A 6000-nucleotide genomic window follows, 5' to 3' on the forward strand; every position below is an offset into this window, starting at 1 on the left:
GTCTCAAAGAGATTAATCAGCCCATTGGGGTTATCTGAAAGGAGGAGGTGTTGGGCTTTCCAGTTGTACAAGTTGGCTGAAGAGAAGGGCAAATATTGCATAGCCTGATTGCCCTTATCTAGAAGCTCATATGCCCTCAGCAGGAGAGATACCATGGTATCAGGGGAGGTGACTCTCAGACTTTGGGCCCCCATGGTAGGACTGGGAAGTTGGGGCTCTCCTCTCACTCCTCCCTCCAGTAAAGTGGGGATTCAACAGGCCCAGTCCAGTATAGACTGAGGATCCTGGAGCTGGTGATAGCTCTGGCAGGAGCATGGTGGCAAAGATAGGGGGACATGGAGGAGGAGGGTCTTGGAACAACAGGTCCACTGTTGAAGGGCCTTGGGGGAGCAACTTCTTCACAGGTCTGGATCCCTCCTCCCATGTTTCCTTTTTCCTGATGGCCAGAACATGCTAGGAGGGTCCTGGGAAAAGAAAGTATTTCATCCATGAGGGGGTGAGGGGACTTTACCAGATTCTTCCAGGTAACTATTTAGGGTACTTGGTCTGGGTGCCTGAGGGATCCTGGCCTAAAGACTTTTCCCCCTACTGGTTTGATCACCTGCAAGTTGAAGGTTTCTACGGGTAGATACCCTACTAAGAAGGTGGGCCATCTGGATAAGCAGAGAGTAACTAACTTGTCCTTGTTCATTACTACTGACAAGTTTTCTTCTCTTTCCCTAACTTCCCTCCAGTGGTTAACTAGGATGTTTAATGGGGTAGATTCAATTTGTCCCATGTCCAAAACAAAACAAAACAAAACAAAACAAAAAACAAAAAAATGTCAGTCCAAGTCCAAGAACAGAGAAAAACAATCAACACACAGACAGTTTGCCCTTACCATGGGTGCAGAACCCAGGTTATACAAACAGTTTGCCCCAGCCATGGGTGCAGAAATCAGGTTATAGGAAGACTCGGTTGGCTCCTGCTGATACTGTGTTTTGTCATTTCCAAAAGGAGCAGACTCTTCCCAACTCCCTCTGAGGGGCCTGGAGTGTCCTCCAGACTCCTCATGATCACAGCATTAAGGCACATGAGCCTGCTGCAATTGACTGCACCAGACCAGAGGCTTCCCAGCAGATAGCATGCTTGTAAGCCAAAAGTGAAAGCAAAAGAGAGAAAAACACAGAAAAACTCAAGTAGGTGCCTTTGCTGAGCTTGCGCTTTTCCCCTCCAATCAGTCTAGTTGGTGGTCTCTCGGGGGAGGGAGGGTCTCCTTGAATCTCGGAATGAGCCCCCAAATGTAAGACCCCGAACTCTTGGTCAGTGGTACTTACTTCAAGATGCCTCCCCAGTGAGACACTGAGATGCAGATCAATGTAAAAGCAAGAGGTTTATTTTTCAGCATATCAGGGTCAGGGTCAACCCTTAATCAAACCCTCTAGGTAAGTGACAAGTAGGCGATAATAACAGCCTTTCTTAAGAAATATTTTTGTACTTTTTATTTGCATTTCTAGGATATTTTGAGATATTTGAATATTCTCTCATATATCTTTTAGTTATTCTTATAACGTACTGAGAATAATCAGTTTATTGGCAGACATCACCATGCCATCACACACTTATTAATTCACACTGTTTTTGTAACTGCATACATAAGACCTGCACATGCACAAAATTAAGCCAACCCAAATCCCTTAATGGATGGCAAGGGATTCATGGATTCCCACATGTGGATGAGAAGCTATTGAAATTCATGACTGATGAAAGAGGAATATATACAGCCGCTGAGAAGCTACCTATGTTCCTGAGTCCTACAGCCATGAACATATAGGCAGCACTACGAGGACTCATGGGTTAAACACACACACACACACACACACACACACACACACACACATACACACACATGAAATTATGAGAGAAAAATGGTGGTGGGGGACAAGGAAGAAATTGGAAAGAAGGAAATGAAAGAGTAAATTTGATCAAAACTCATTGTTTGCATGTGTGAAATTCTCAAACAACTAAAAAAAGTTAAAAAGTAAAGGGAAAATCTGTTTATGACTTCCTTCTATTTTAAAATTTAATTGTTTAAAAAAATTTTGGTCCTTTATTGCTAAGTCATTCTGAAGTCCTCATATGTTTTGGAAAAATTTGTCAGATAGATGACAAATGTCTGTTACCTTGTAGCTTGTATCAGACTATTGACTCCTTCCTTTGCTGTGCAGGAACTTTTTTAACATAATATCATTTGTCAATTTTTACTTCTATTGTCTTTCAGATTATTCTGTAAACCTTGCCCATACTAGGCCTATGGTATATTTCTCCTTCCTTCTTGTTTGTTTGTTTGTTTTTCTATTAGTTTCTGTGACCTTAGTTATATTTGAGTCCTTATTTCTGTAACATTTGAATATGATGATTGATAAAGGTCTATTTTCATTCTTTGGCATGTAACTTTTCTTTTCTTTTTTGGCTCTTTTTTTCTAAATGAGGTTTATCTATATGACCGTATTTCTTCAGTTTATGATCTTTTTAGTTTCTTAGAAATTAGTTCACTATTGATGCAAGAATTCATTTCTGGGCTTTCAGTTCAATTCCATTGTAACAGAATCTTGATTTGATGCCAACAGTGCAGTATATTTTAAAGTCAGGTATTGTAATGTAATGTTTCCATTTATTTTTTTGTAGGTTTTTTGGGGGTTAGGATTTAGTTGTTGTTGCTTTTGTTAATCAAGATTACTTTGATTATCCAAGATTCTTCTGGTTTCATTAATGTTTTTTTAAAATTTATTGATATATTTATTTACATTTCAAATGATTTCCCCTTTTCTGGACCCCCACTCCCTGAAAGTCCCGTCAGTCCCCTTCCCTCCCCCTGTTTTCCCACCCAACCCTTCCCACATCCCTGTTTTGATTGTGCCCTATACTAGTTCACTGAGTCTTTCCAGAACAAGGGGCCACTCCTCCGTTCTTCTTGTACATCATTTGATGTGTGGATTATGTTTTGGGTATTCCAGTTTTCTAGGTTAATATCCACTTATTAGTGAGTGCATACCATGGTTCATCTTTTGAGTCTGGGTTACCTCACTTAGTATGATGTTCTCCAGCTCCATCCATTTGCCTAAGAATTTCATGAATTCATTGTTTCTAATGGCTGAATAGTACTCTATTGTGTATATATACCACATTTTTTTGCATCCACTCTTCTGTTGAGGGATACCTGGGTTCTTTCCAACTTCTGGCAATTATAAATAGGGCTGCAATGAACATAGTAGAGCATGTATCCTTATTACATGCTGGGGAATCTTTTGGGTATATGCCCAGGAGTGGTATAGCAGGATCTTCTGGAAGTGAGGTGCCCAGTTTTCGGAGGAACCGCCAGACTGATTTCCAGAGTGGTTGTACCAATTTGCAACCCCACCAGCAGTGGAGGAGTGTTCCTCTTTCTACACATCCTGGCCAACACCTGCTGTCTCCTGAATTTTTAATCTTAGCCATTCTGACTGGTGTAAGGTGAAATCTCAGGGTTGTTTTGATTTGCATTTCCCTAATGACTAATGAAGTTGAGCATTTTTTAAGATGTTTCTCCACCATCCGAACTTCTTCAGGTGAGAATTCTTTGTTTAACTCTGTACCCCATTTTTTAATAGGGTTGTTTGGTTTTCTGGAGTCTAACTTCTTGAGTTCTTTATATATATTAGATATTAGCCCTCTATCTGATGTAGAATTGGTGAAGATCTTTTCCCAATTTGTTGGTTGCCGATTTGTCCTTTTGATGGTGTCCTTTGCCTTACAGAAACTTTGTAATTTTATGAGGTGCCATTTGTCAATTCTTGATCTTAGAGCATACGCTATTGGTGTTCTGTTCATAAACTTTCTCCCTGTACCGATGTCCTCAAGGGTCTTCCCCAGTTTCTTTTCTATTAGCTTCAGAGTGTCTGGCTTTATGTGGAGGTCCTTGATCCATTTGGATTTGAGCTTAGTACAAGGAGACAAGGATGGATCAATTCGCATTCTTCTGCATGCTGACCTCCAGTTGAACCAGTACCATTTGTTGAAAAGGCTATCTTTTTTCCATTGGATGTTTTCAGCCCCTTTGTCGAGGATCAAGTGGCCATAGGTGTGTGGGTTTATTTCTGGATCTTCAATCCTGTTCCATTGATCCTCCTGCCTGTCACTGTACCAATACCATGCAGTTTTTAACACTATTTAACAGTATTGCTTGAGGTCAGGGATATTGATTCCCCCAGAATTTCTTTTGTTACTGAGAATAGTTTTAGCTATCCTGGGTTTTTTGTTATTCCAGATGAATTTGAGAATTGCTCTTTCTAACTCTGTGACGAATTGAGTTGGGATTTTGATGGGTATTGCATTGAATCTGTATAATGCTTTTGGCAAAATGGCCATTTTAACTATATTGATCCTGCCGATCCATGAGCATGGGAGGTTTTCCCATTTTTTGAGGTCTTCTTCCATTTCCTTTTTCAGAGTCTTGAAGTTCTTGTCATACAGATCTTTCACATGTTTGGTAAGAGTCACCCCAAGATACTTTATACTGTTTGTGGCTATTGTGAAGGGGGTCATTTCCCTAATTTCTTTCTCAGCCTGCTTATCCTTTGAGTATAGGAAGGCCACTGATTTGCTTGAGTTGATTTTATAACCTGCCACTTTGCTGAAGTTGTTTATCAGCTGTAGGATTTCTCTAGTGGAGTTTTTTGGGTCACTTAGGTAGACTATCATGTCATCTGCAAATAATGATAGTTTGACTTCTTCCTTTCCAATTTGTATCCCTTTGACCTCCTTATGTTGTCGAATTGCCTGAGCTAGTACCTCAAGTACAATATTGAAAAGATAAGGAGAAAGTGGGCAGCCCTGTCTGGTCCCTGATTTTGGTGGGATTGATTCAAGTTTCTTTCCATTTAGTTTGATGCTGGCTACCGGTTTGCTGTATATTGCTTTAACGATGTTTAGGTATGTCCCTTGAATTCCTGTTCTTTCCAAGACTTTAAGCATGATAGAATGCTGAATTTTGTCAAATGCTTTTTCAGCATCCAATGAAATGACCATGTGGATTTTTTTCTTTGAATTTGTTTATGTAGTGGATTGCATTGGTGGATTTCCGTATATTGAACCAACCCTGCATCCCTGGGATAAAGCCTACTTGATCATGGTGGATGATCGTTTTGATGTGTTCTTGGATTCGGTTGGCAAGAATTTTATTGAGTACTTTTGCACCGATGTTCATAAGGGAGATTGGTCTGAAGTTTTCTTTCTTTGTTGGATCTTTGTGTGGTTTTGGTATCAGCGTAATTGTGGCTTCGTAGAAGGAATTGGGTAGGGTTCCTTCTGTTTCTATTTTGTGGAATAGTTTGAAGAGTATTGGTGTTAGGTCTTCTTTGAAGGTTTGATAGAATTCTGCACTGAAACCATCTGGTCCTGCGCTTTTTTTGGTTGGAAGACTTTCTATGACCCCTTCTATTTCTTTCTTTTTTTTTAATTTTTTTTTATTCGATATAATTTATTTACATTTCAAATGATTTCCCCTTTTCTAGCCTCCCATTCCCCGAAAGTCCCGTAAGCCCCCTTCTCTTCCCCTGTCCTCCCACCCACCCCTTCCCACTTCCCCGTTCTGGTTTTGCCGAATACTGCTTCACTGAGTCTTTCCAGAACCAGGGGCCACTCCTCCTTTCTTCTTGTACCTCATTTGATGTGTGGATTATGTTTTGGGTATTCCAGTTTTCTAGGTTAATATCCACTTATTAGTGAGTGCATACCATGATTGACCTTTTGAGTCTGGGTTACCTCACTTAGTATGATGTTCTCTAGCTCCATCCATTTGCCTAAGAATTTCATGAATTCATTGTTTCTAATGGCTGAATAGTACTCCATTGTGTAGATATACCACATTTTTTGCATCCACTCTTCTGTTGAGGGATACCTGGGTTCTTTCCAGTTTTTGGCAATTATAAATAGGGCTGCTATGAACATAGTAGAGCATGTATCCTTATTACATGGTGGGGA

This window comes from Apodemus sylvaticus, chromosome 1 (genome assembly GCF_947179515.1).
Source record: "Apodemus sylvaticus chromosome 1, mApoSyl1.1, whole genome shotgun sequence".
Taxonomy (NCBI): Eukaryota; Metazoa; Chordata; class Mammalia; order Rodentia; family Muridae; genus Apodemus; species Apodemus sylvaticus.